Source organism: Acanthopagrus latus, chromosome 1, assembly GCF_904848185.1.
Source record: "Acanthopagrus latus isolate v.2019 chromosome 1, fAcaLat1.1, whole genome shotgun sequence".
Classification (NCBI taxonomy): Eukaryota; Metazoa; Chordata; class Actinopteri; order Spariformes; family Sparidae; genus Acanthopagrus; species Acanthopagrus latus.
Window position 1 is genome coordinate 21,751,517 of NC_051039.1, and position 13,764 is coordinate 21,765,280.

Genomic DNA, 13,764 nt, shown 5'->3' on the forward strand with positions numbered 1-13,764 from the left:
TTTTTACTGCCAACAACACGTTTCACAAGGGTAACCCCACCCATAAACAAAGTCAATGTGCATCCCCTACTCAGATATTTTTCCACTGCAACAGTTGGGTATACTCAGGCTTGAAGAGTTTGTCTAATGGATGGAAACAAAAGTAAAGATTGACTGTAAATACTGCAAACATGAAAACCTTTACAAAAAACAAAAAGAACATACAGTTTCCCGAGCTTATTTGTTTGAAATATGATCAAACTGAATCGATTTTTTAGGGATAGTGTACAAGTAATGTTAGTATGGCATTTGCAGTGACACGCACGTCTCAGTACTCACTTACTCACACAGCAGGAACCTCTCCATCCTAGACCAAACACATGATAATCTAATTTGGATAATTACCCAAGAAACAACTTGTTTGGAGGACAAACAACACCACACACAGGCTGGGGTCATGCAGAATTGTGGGTAGCAAGATGATACTTAAGCCAAGGGGTCAAGATTTAAACTGAAGGACTGAACAGCATCAGAAAACCTCCTGCAAGATTAAATAATTTCTAACTTCTCCATTTCTTGCCCACCCATCACGCTATAAACCCATTCTGAATAGATCATCCAGACAGCTGTATTAACAGGAAGAGAGCCCCGTTGAGTTCAAGCAGAGTACATGACATTAAACATTGTTTTCATTTGTTGTTTCTTTTCATAATAACAACTCAGAAATGTGAAACGCTATTAGTCCAAGGGGACAAACACACCTCTTCAGGGAGGTCAAGGGTCGTGTTCAGTCATACAGCACCAGAACCTCTGAAGCACTAAAAATAAATGGTGGAAAGTACTCAGACACAAGTAATGTAATTGTAACTGTGATAACTGATTGTTGTAGAATCACTCAAGTAAAAGTGTTTCAGAAAATGTTACCATCAGATTTGAAAGAATAGTTACCATAGATGAGGAAACTGCTTCAGACAGTAAGGTCATAATGCAACCAGTCCTACTGTATGACTTATGGAGAATCCAAGCAACCAAATAAGTCCAGTGTTAGTTTTAGTTAAACTTGTGTTTGTTTAATACATAGACCACTGGTATCCATCACACAAACTGGCAGGTTTAAGCAGATTTTAGTGCCAGTGAACTTGAACTGGAGTCTTAGATGAAACTTACTACCAGACCCAGGAATCATGGAAAAACCAGACACACACATACCAGTTAAAGACAAAGCTTTCCCTAATCTCTAGAGACATCATCTCTAAAAGTTCATTCAAACAAAAAACAAGTTTAAACCCTATAATCGCTATCACGATTGTAACTCTAGCACTAAACTCTCCCTCTAGCCTAGATTTAACCTTGTCAACAATAGGATCTATTATGACCTTACCAAAAGGAACGGTTATACAATCTGTGAAATATGCTTATTCACTTTTTTCCTGACAGTTAGATGAGATTATGAGACAATGCTCACATCATTACAGCACGTATGAAGTTATACAGCCTGGAGAAAGTTAGCTCAGCACAAATACTGCACCAAGGGGGAAACAGCTTGTCTGATTTTGTCCAAAGGTAACAAAAACACGGTCGAGAAATACTTGTGTACAAAACCTCTTGTAAAACCATAACTTGTTGTTTTACATGATGGTTTTTGTATGAACTATCAGAGGTTCATTACACAAACACATGCACAGGTGTGTGTAGTTCAGATGTAGCTGTAATTTCCCTCTGTGGCTGACTGTGAATCAGCATCTGTATCTATTAGTCTAGCCCAGCTCCGACTCCCACTGCAGTTACGGTACATCTCTATCTTTGCCAATTAAAATAATACTAACCCAGAATGTTCCACTTTTCACCGGCACAATGACGTATGAGTTAAAAACATAGTTATATTCCCAGTAATTACATTCCCAAATAACAGAAGAAAGACTTAACTGAGTCATCACAATCAAGAACCCAATTTCCAAAGAAAGATCCCTCTCTTTAAATCATCTTGCGAACATTTTGGACTCTAACACACACACACCCAAACACACAAACATTAATACACACACACACACACACACCCACCAGCCTATTTGTCATTTTTTTCCACTTCTTGTCGTGTCCCAGAGGCCATGAAACACATTTTTCCGGAACACCAGAACGAGGCTCAAATTGATGACATCATCTTCGGCACACAACACCGCACTCCCTTTGACAACAAGACAGATGACATCACTTGTCTTAGTTATCCATAACAATTGCTCTTGAAATGCCACATTGTGTAATTGGCCTGTAAAGGGCACAGGAACATGGTACGAGGGGATATCACATGGCCTTGTGCCGCATGTTGTGTTTGTCTGACTTCCCACCCGAAGCTATCGGTGACCATCCTGGAAGGACAGAACAAAAGATGGGTCCTATCCACTGATTTCCTCTGCTGAGGTAAAGGAAATACAGACATCCCATCCTGCGACAAGAGTCCGAGACAATGTGACAGGACACCACACAAATCGGGAAGGGTATCACCCCCTGACTCCGACCAGACACATCCTTTGTGGAAACTCTGGGAGTCTGTATGAGCGTGTGGGCAATGATAAAGAGGAAAGTCTATTGGTCATGAGAATCTGTTTTTTAAACGCTCAAAGGAAAAACAGATATAATATAAACTTAAGGAAACAAAGAAGAAGCCAATGACACATTACTATTGGGGTTTTAATTCAAATTAATCCTTACAGTTGTGGTTGAACTATTATTCACAGAGGGACAGATAATGCATTATTGGGGCAAATGGAGCCATTATATTACATTATGTGTTTTTTTCTAGGCGTTTTTTAGGTCTTGAAACAAGTCCTCACCTACGTCATAATGTTTTGCGAACTACAAAACTTCCAAGTTTTCCATCCTGCTCTTTTCAAGCAGCGTCCAGCATCATTCAGTTGGGGTCAAGACTGAACAAGAGACTAAAGGTAAAGCTATAACAACTAACCACTGTAACATTGTCACTCGCCTCCATGCTGCTTGTATTGTTGCCTGTTTTCCAGCACATTCATGATGTCACACCAGAAAAAAACAACAGAAAGGCCAGCTCACCGACTTGTAAAATGAATGGAGTCGATTGCCTATTTTAAGGGAGTTAAGACATGTTAAAAAATAAATAAAGGCCAAATACATGCAAATTTGTTGTAAAGCTGTTCAATGTCTGATGATTAATCCTTCCATTAATAATAGAAAATGAATGAGGATTTGAGAATTTATTTTTATTTCAGTGTTATTAAAACTGTACTACCAATTTGTTCTGTCTACTAGTTTACATGACACAGTCTGTCTGACGAAAGCGAAGTTTTTCTCACTATCCAGTTGTGTTAGGGTGGATCTTTCCTTCAAAAGGAAGGGCTGTGTTGCCACTGAATGCACAGGATGTAGTAACTTGAGTAACTGAAACTGGTCGCAGGGAGGGATCACTGGGTGTGCAATCTGCTATCAGATGATGAGCTTGTTTATTTCTGCTCAGCCTCGGCAGGTTCTCCTTGGTGACGACTGTGAAAATAATACAACCACTGAGCTGGAGAGGATGAGTGACAGCCGGTGGGAGCAGAAACAGATGGAGAGGCCTGATGCACAGCACACAGACATATGACTTACTTGAGACTCAGAGCTTTTAATTTAATAATTTGGGCAAAATACTCTGGAGAAAAACATGTATCTTAAGTTTAATATTAGGGACTACAAACTTATATAACCCTTAGTTTCAATACAATAATAAAAAGCACAAAGAGATTTCCCAACTGTAATAAGATAAACATTTACAGTGTACAACAACAGAAACTGGGCAGTGAAATCAAACAAATCCAAAGGGAGCTCGCTTGGTTGCAGATCAGACTGTTAACACTCTAAATACAGAAACAGGCCAATTTGTGTACTATGCACACAAACAAATGCACGCTACAAGCACACACAAACTCACAGATTGCTGGGAGATGCCCAGGGGGGCTGCCGAGCAGAATGCTACACGCGTCACTAATGACACGCATCGGCCCTCCGGCAGAGACACGCAGCAACGTCAACAGCAGTGCAGCGTGAAGACAAACTGTTCCTGTGTGTACAGTACTGAGAGCTGTCTTGCAGAAACATTGACCTGAATACAGATCTGAGGTGAGAAGACAGCTTGTCGTTGTCACCTCAAAGAACAGAACAGGGCCCAGAAATAACAGATCTGAGGTTGAATACATACTCAATACAGATCTGACTGATAACGAACAAAACTTCTTGCGGTGCAGTAACATGTGCTAATGGGTGCTATGGGCGTGGAGCAGGTGATAATGATTCAGGGTAGCCCAGGCGTGGAGGGAGTCCCGTACACTCGCTGTGTTGCATCAGGAACAGACTACACAATTTCAGCCTGATAACAGCTTGACAGGACAAACAAAGGGCGACAAACAGAGTTTGTTTACACTTCTTCTGAAAGTTGGTCTCTAACAACTCCATCCCGATTACATCTCACAGGTCATGAAAGCAAAAAGCTACAATTGGTCGAGGCCAACATGCACTCTGTATCATAATGTGTCTCTGCCAAGTCACAGCAAATATCTATGGCTCTAGAATATCGTAATCTGACACTGTGACCATTTTAACAGGGGTGTATAGAATTAACATGTCATGAAATTAGCATTTTCATAGTCTGCCGTTTTGTTAATGGTTTCATTTGTGTCTTCAGTTGCCAGAGCCTCACACGCTGACAGCTACCTGTCAGCCTGCAGATAGATTCAAGGTTTATGAGCTTATGATGTTCCGTCCTTGTCATTTTTATCACATCAAGTCACCAGGATATATCAGCTGGCCCTGACCCATGAACACTAGTTTTTGTTTCAGCTGCGACTGCGTATGAATAGACAAGATTTTCATCTGGAGTTCTGTTAGTGGTCTGTCATAAATAAATGCCCCTCTTGATAGATAATGCTAGCTGGCTTGTACAGTAATGTAAGGATATGGCCCCGTATGGCACCAATTACTTCATTATGTGTTCTGCCAATTGTTGTAACTGATATCGTATATGTAAAATCTTAAAAACATTGAGATTGCCTTGCATACAATAACATACGTTCATCAGTCGCCACTGAGGCCCACTACTAAACAGCGTCTGCTGCTGTCAGTGTCACTATAAACTCCCACCACAGTAATTTGATTCAACACACAATTCAATTTCAACAAAATATGATTCACACCTGGGACGATGAAATGGAATATCTAGGTAATTTTTTATTAATGCATCGATACAGTATATTTATTCCAACATTATTCAAATCAAACAAAGTATCAGCACTGGTGTACTTGGATGCATGGCGTCCTGAGTGGTATTCACGACCATGTGTGCGGGGATGAGGAGTCACATTAGCAAATGTTACTGAATAAACACATGCGAGGGTAGAATGCCTATTTGTGATCCAGCAGGAGAAGAAATAAACATACCGTGGATTAGCACCACGGTGGTCCTGCAGATCCAGTGTCACCACACACATGGCTCACGCTCCTCTGCTCTTATGATGCACTGTGACTTTAAATACAGCCTATCACTATGGCCAGCTCAGTCAACGTGCTAAAAGTGCACGTGTGCCACCACAGTACTGAGTTTGTGGTATCTCAGATGGCATCAAGATCAAAACAGGAGTAACCACTCTTGTCTTCCATGAAAGCAACAACACTCTTTTGTAAGATGACATTTGGCCTCGTGTCAGGTCTCGAGATGCCCAACCACCACGCGCCTCTGAACAAAGCCCACTAAATCAATTAAAAACCATGACTAAGGCCAACAAATAACTGCCACAACACAACATTAAGACAGCACCGAAGAAGTGCTGACACAGTGTTTTTAGCTCAGCGGCAGCGAGGCCGGGAATCATTGTATAGGACACAAGCTGACCCAGATAGAGACGAGACAACAGGGAGAGGAGGACAGCACAGTACATACCCACAACAACACTGGGACTCAGCAGCCAGATACACTCAGTGCTGCCAACAGAGATTTGTTACTGGGGGTGTGATGTGACAATACCATGGGGTGTGTGTGTGTGTGTGTGTGTGTGTGTGTGTGTGTGTGTGTGTGTGTGTGTGTGTGTGCATGTTAGTCCACAAACAGGAACCGAGGCATGGGTGTGCCTGCTAAAACAGTGGCAGATGATGTGGTAAATGTAGATGTTTGGTCAGTGAGGCAATAAAGCATGTTTCCTGGAGGCCAAGAGAAGTTCATAAATGCACACACACACAGACCCACACACACACACACACACACACATGCATATTTTCATTTACTGGATTCAATTGACATTTCAACTGGATAAGTACACTCCAAAAGTTGAATATGATTAAACTAAATTTATTAAAAGGGAACTAATCAGCAACTACTTTTTCATTAAGGTGTATTAGGAAATATTGTATGTGCACCCAATAACAAAATATTAATTTAATTTCTTTATGTGAATGGTTGTTAACAGGGATAAGGGTGCTGATTAATGTTTTTCTTCATTTCAATCTAAGCACATGCTTGTAAGAAAGTAATTTCAGAAACAAAAATTCTCTTTTTTTATCTGATGTGCTGGTGTAATTTGAATGTCTGGTGGTCAACCAGCAGGGAAGGTAACTGGTACAACAAGTGCTACCCCAAATATTATAGTATCACCTGCACAGAACTGGCATCAACATATTGTATCCATGGTTAATAGAAACTCCAGTGAGTGCCTTTTTTCGAAATGCTCATTGAAAACCAGAACGATCATTACACAAAGGTCAGTTACAGAGTGATATATCCTTCTATACAATGAGGGAAAAATAAAGGGCGCTCTCAGAGAAAGTCACGCAGAAAGAACAAAGCACACCGTCTGAGCTGAATGTCACGGCAGGATTCCGGGCTGAAGCTGTGTGTGTTTCTGTGTGTGCGTGTATGTATAGAAGAGTTATGTTGCACTGCAGGACTTTTACAGCAGGGTAATAAAACATCAGATAAATAGGGAAAAGAAAAGAAAAGAAAAGAATAGAAAAGAAAAGAAAAGAAAAGACCAAGCAGTATCATTAGATTTAGATTTGGTGCACAGAAACGCACGTGGTCTTTCCATCACGCTCAGAAATAGTGACAGGGCATCCCTTCCAGGTCTCCCCACAGCAAAGGGATCAACACCCATAATGGAGGCATCCACAGAAGCTCTTCACATGGCCACACACACACACACACACACACACACACACACACACACACACACAGAGCTATAAATGAACCTCACGTGAACACACTGTAAGAAATGGATTCAAACTGGCTAATGAGTACTGACGCTGTACATACAGTATTTTTCCTTTGCCTGTAAATATGCAAAATGACAGTTAACTGAGTAGGTGACCTGGAAGAATTCTAATCTAATCTCCATATTAATGCAGACCCTCGGGGCACAGTAGTGGGGATGCGACCCCCCCGACACACAAACAGTGGCGGCACACTCTCTCCCTCATGACTGGCTAGCAGCCCAGGATAAACAGCCTACCGAGTCAGTGCCACTCTCTGCTCACAATGGCAGCATTTCATTGGTCGTTAACAGTAAAATCAACATTTTAGATGAATGATTACACAGAGTCAAGCCTTCAGGGATCTAACTTTGCAGAGAGAGAATTAATAGACTGCTCTGGTTATATAATCATAACCATCTGATGTTAAAAGACCACATGACTGGTATTTCCACATGACTGGATTGTTGATATTCAGCTCACATCTGCAAGTTCATAAACCCATTGGCTGGATAGTAAAAGAGTGATTCCAAAAAAGATTATTCAGTGTCATCATTCATGAACACCTCAGATGAATGTCCACCAGAGTCGACATTCTCACGTCACCCCTTCCTGATCTCAAATGTTTGACCTTCACAGAGACACTTTAATGGGGTGATGGCCGCGCGGATCAAAAGAGCCGCTGTCTGTCTCGAAAGCTCATTTAGCCCAAAACTTGGCACCTCTTCTTCTCCCATGGTCAGAGGCTGACCTCGTTGCCATGGTTACTCCACTCTAATATCTATGCAATCGCCTTCCCGCTGCCCGGGAAGACCCACTGCTGGCCGGGGCTGAGCTCTGCAAGCAACTGCCCCCTCACACACAAACACAACACAAACATATTATGAACCCAATGTAAAATAGACACACATGTTCATATCAACACACATGCAAAGTGATGGCAGATGGATGCACATATGGACGTACACAGTTCCCCAAGTTGGACAGAAGTCCGCTGTACTCGACATCAGGCCGGATGCTTTCAGTAATTCATCCACCCACAAGTGTATAATAAGGTTATTTTAACCCCACCCCGCTGGGACGTCTGGCTCTGGCAACCAAACAACTCTACAATCTAAACACCCAGCCCACACATGTATCACATCAAACAGCACCCTGACTGTGGACGCACAAGGGAATGAAACAAGAGACTGTTCAGATTCGCCTGGCTCCTTCAGTCAAGACAGTGCGGAGCATAAAAAATAAATCACTGAAGCTGCAGATCAACACTGCAGCTCAATGCAACTTTATCAAAATAGCCAACATGACATTCGTGTCTGTAGCCCACAACTAAACAAACAAGCATTCAAAAGGGTAAATAGTAACCATGTCACAACCAAACATTCTTAGTAAGGAGCTTTTTTCCAGCCTCTAGAGCTCTTTTACTCAGGTTCCTAGACTTAAAATATGGTAAAGCCAGCAGGCAGAACAGCAACATTTAAAAGCATAATTAATGATTTCCTCTGAAATCACCATGAATATGGGATTCACCAAGAACACAATGCCTAAGCCCTAATTTTCAAAACAATATACCAGGGGGAGTAAACAAGACAAGAGAGAGAAAACATGAAGAGAGCAACCGAGTGACTAACATTAGCATTCTCTAGGCTGGCTTGCATGTCAGCTCACCAGCTACAGCAGTGCAATAGGTTTAAAAGGTGCAATATGTAAAAATTGGCCACCTGTCATATCAATACTCTGTAACACATCGAGGGCTGCATACTAAATAAGTAAAATAACTGCTGCCAACTGCTGCTACCTTTAGCTAGTAATCTTGGTTAGCCATGAAGCGGTCATATTAGCTGACTCTGCCCAGACTGGGAGTGTTGGTGTTGTTTTTCTATCAGACAGAACACTTGTAGTAAAAAGTGGCTAGGAGCTAGCTGATTAGCATGCTAACGTATATGGCTATCTCTGCATCACAATACTTCTTCATATTCTGTTAATAATGACATTTTTGAATTTCTTACATATTGCACCTTTGCACAGCTGGATATTTTGGAAACAAGCTCATTCGCTCTCTCATCAAGAGTTAGATGAGAAGATTTATACCACTCTCATGTTTGTGCAGCTAGCTCGGCTCTGTCCAAAGTTGCCAAAATAAAAACACTAGCACTGCATTGTACGGCTGTGTAATAATATGGTAAATTAAAGGTTATCACTGTGATGACTATCATCTGATTTCATTGGGCGTAACAGACACGTACACAAAAGCTCAAGTGCTCAGACACGATTTATAATCGAGTCCAACTCAGCAGGCCTCGACCCAGTCCGACCAAACCCAGAGCTACAAGCTGAAACAAGCCAAATGAATGACAGATGAAGTCAAAACCCAGAGAGAGACAAGAAAATCCAAGATAATAAAATGAAGCCCGTTTGCGCGCAAACACACACACACATCCTCTAACAAAGGAAAAACATTGGAGTCCAAGACTCAAGTCAATTTGCAGTGTGCTGGGAGAGCGGAGCCACATGTTTTTGATAAGTCCTCTAGCAGAGCGGGGTGAGGTAATGATGAAGTCATCTCTGTCCTCTGGACAGGTTCAAATTCACTGGGCCGAGTGTGTTTTTTAATGGCCTCAGGCTCACCAACACACTCACACACACACACTTTTTTTCTTTGTAGAGTGCTACGCAGTGAAAAACGATTTACTTCATTTTGCAGTTGGTATCAAGACCTGACAATAACCAAAGGAGCTGCAACATGTGCACGCTTCATCTTCTTCTAAACACCTGTTACTCCTCGTTCTTCAGTTCCTGTTTCACCAAAAGATTCCCAAGCAATCAAGTCTCACTATAGACACGCCTCATTAACAGTCCCTGCAGTCTGCGCCCACTCAACCGGTCACTGCCGCTCTGTTATTAATCTAGCCATGACTCCATCCCCCCGCCACAGTGGACGCTGTATTTCCTGTGTCTCGGCATGAATCTTAAAGATGAGCTGAGCTTGATTGTGCCTCCGGTTATAATGAAACTATTCATTAGAGCAGAGAAAATAAACAACAGGGAAGATCTCAGACGGGGAGGCTGCAGATGTGATGAGACAGCTCAGTGCTATCTAAATGTTATTCTGCGAGCACAGAAAAGGTCAACGCTATATACGATGTGGCCATAGAGCATACTAAATCCTGATTGGCTGACAGAGACGCATGGCACTGATGGTCTAAAAACGCACACACATTCAAACACAATATATGTTTATCTCACAGTTTTGTAGTTTTGCAACGTCTTGCAAGCTCACATGGGAAGAGCAACTAAACTGCGCAGCATCCAGATATCTGGGTATGACTATGTAGGTTGGCTTTAAAGGAAAGTGATGCAGCACTGTATTCGCCCTCTGTCTGAGACACTCTGTATTAGGTCCGGTCTCTGCCATGTCTTCAGTTTCCAGTTATGTATAAAGGCATAAATCATGCAAGCATGTGAGATGGTGACATAGTGATGTCAAGAAGACGCAGAATTAAAGGCAGGGCTACTGACGAGGCATTTCAGGAGCAGTGCTTTCTATGGGAGAAAAGAGTTCCCCTTGCCATAGACTTTGGACTACTTTTATGTGCACAAGAACCTATAGAACAAAAAACTAACTACAACATTTTAAAAAAAAAATATCATGACTTTAAAGGAAGGCAAGTGTTTGAATACTGTGCTTTGCAGGATATAATCTATGGAGAGAATGGAGTTTGAGCTTGCGTACGGCTGTGTAAAGAGGACATCATCATCAACCATTTGGTAAAGACTAGGTGAAATCCCTCTGAGTTACTCACCCCCCACCCCCATCTCGTCTCCTTCGCGTCCCAGGTGACTGCAATATTAATGAGGACCTTGTGAAACACTCACAGCCATCCAAGAGAGAAAATGGAGTTCACATCAAAGAGGACATGCGGAGGTGGAGGGAAAACAAATATGGAGAATGTTTGCATTTTTTATCTGTGCCGTCATTGGCTCCGGGTTAAATAGCTCACTTATAGAAAGTCCCTGAAGGATTCTGAATAAGGCCCCCCTCCTATCTGAATGAATCAGAGAATGAGGGGAATACCGTTTTAGATTTCACATCCATATGGTGAACATTCAAAGCTTTTCAGAAAGCTCAGGGGAACAAAAATATGGGATGGGGGGGGAAAGGCACAAGAATTGAAAAATCAATTATGTCAGACTATGGGCCTTTTGGAGACAATTATCATATTTGTCTGAGCTAAGTTCCAATGGCCAAGCTTTGGTGTGGAAATGGATATCCTCCTCAGAGAGTGATTACAGGTTGAAAACAGAGCCAGAGGTGTTGAGGGGGTGCTCGCGGGTTTTTTTGAGGGGGAGAGAGTTGGGGAGTGTTGTACAGACTTTTGATCTGCAGAACCTGGGGGTCTGACAAGACGAGGAGAGTCGTGGAAGAAAAAAAATGCGACAAGAGATGAAAAGCCGGGAAAGAGGAAGCCAGAAAAAGAAGGAGCTGCATGCTAGGAAACAGTAAGGCAGCTTTTGGCCATTTAACCGTTACAAAACACTCCCACCAGCTAGCCTCTTCAAACTAGCAGATGATCACAGAAATACTTGCTCCACTGTTGTTTGTTGACATCAATGTGTAACCAGGCACAGCACGTACCAATGACCTAAACTAGAAGTGAAAGATTTCCCTGTAAAGCCTGGGACTACTCACTGATTCATTAATCATTACCAATAACCAGGCTTGGGAAGCAACAGAATAGATGTAACAGGATTACATAATTAGGATACAAACATATGGCAATTGTATCCTGTCAAAGTTACAGGAAAGTCATTTTAATGACATTTCTTTTTTCTCTCTCTCTCTCTCTCTCTCTCTCTCTCTCTCTCTCTCCTCTTTTCTCACTAGTTTTTATTTTCATATTTTTGGTATTGAGGTGATCCAAAAGTAAAGGAAAGTAATCAAGCTACTTTACTGTAATATGATGATACTGGGATGATGTTACTGACTACATTTTTTAACAGGTAATTGGTGACTGTATAGGAATACGAATTAAGGTAACTCTCCACCCACTGACTTAGCAACAGAAAAAATAAAAATGACATGTCAGCAGACATGTCAGCAGTCTCATGGGCAGTTTTAAACTTGAATAAACTGAACTGTGTATCAAACTGAAGATAATGTAACTGAACCTAAATGAAGAGTAAAACTTACTAGATTATGCATCTCGTAATGTTTTACTTTGGGTAAAAGACTTTTTCAAATAACAGTTTCAACATGTGTGTGAGACTTCATGTTGTCTTACTTTACTGTGACTCAGTGGTAGTACTGGAGCCTGACTCATACAGAACTTTTGGGCCCAATACTGGTGCTGGGGAGTCGAAAAATTCCAATACTGCTACTATCAGCCGATATTCCATATATACAGCATATACTGTACAGTTTTTGCAGTGGCCCCCCATGCTGTTTTCACTTGTGACAAAGATATGTAATAGTGGATATTTTAGAGTTTAACAATATATTCCCAGTGACATGTACTGTTTCACTGCATATCATTGTGGGAGAAAGCGCTTATTTTCACATTATGTATATAAACATATACGAACACCAATATGTCTTTGATAGGTCAATATTAGCAGATAATATCTCTAGTAGTCACAAAGAACACACTGTCACTGACACTGAAAATAAAAATGAACTGGCTAAAAGCAACAACAAAGACAACAATTACCCCAGAAGTGTCTAATTTTTCAAAAGGCAAAACTTTACACCATCCAATATGAATCAGACAGACACCATATACATTTTGTAAAACTGCACATAGGGGCTTTGCTGTTACTCTTGACTTGTGATTTGCAATTCGGTATTTTAGTTTTTACTTGTACTTTGATTGTAATTCATTGTAATTATTAAACTATTTTAGGTTTCTCTATGCATCAGTACTTACTTCTGTCCTTGTGCTGCTGAAACACTTGAATCCCCCTTCTGGGAATAATTACAAGCGTATCTCTCATATTGTGACTTGAATACCACCAACAAGAAAGCAAGCAACTTAAACTCGTAAATGCTCTGAGACAGTGTTCTTTTTCCAGTTTGTTCTTGAAAGTGGGGTGTGAGTATTCGAGTGAATCTGTATCAGCTGCAGGAGGCGCTGACCCTGACCTCTGAATACAAAAGGTGCACTGCAAAGCCTGGCTGTAACTTAAAGAGCTATGTTTTCCCTCCAACATTAAACATTCATCAGTGAGAAAACATGTCAGCTATTAATACAGAATGAATGCATGAAAACACTCTGCAGATCTGCTACTGTAATGAAATGTTACTGTGTGACTAAATCAGTGCTGGTGAGAGCAAAGAGAGAGTCTCCCAGGATATCAATGACAACAAACAGCTATTTATACTGAAAGTAAACAATGGTGCAGCTGTTTGAACGCCCCAGATAACTGCTGCTGGACAAAATGTTCTTAAACATTGGTTATAATACCTCAGTAGAGGGTTACCAAGCTGTTATGGTCACAGAGTCCGCGTGTGGCCCATAAACATGTAGACAGTGAACAGGCAGAACG

General features: G+C 41.4%; 1 long non-coding RNA gene across 3 annotated transcripts in view; it reads right to left on the bottom strand.

The window, feature by feature from the left end:
- LOC119019484 overlaps nt 1-13,764 on the bottom strand; it is a 36,406-nt gene that overhangs the window by 22,437 nt on the left and 205 nt on the right. Inside the window, exon 2 of one of the 3 annotated variants that reach the window (XR_005075064.1) lies at nt 71-123. The exons of the other annotated variants lie outside the window; for them this stretch is intronic. This is a non-coding gene — a long non-coding RNA (uncharacterized LOC119019484). The remainder of the gene's footprint in view (nt 1-70; nt 124-13,764) is intronic. 3 annotated transcript variants of the gene reach the window in all.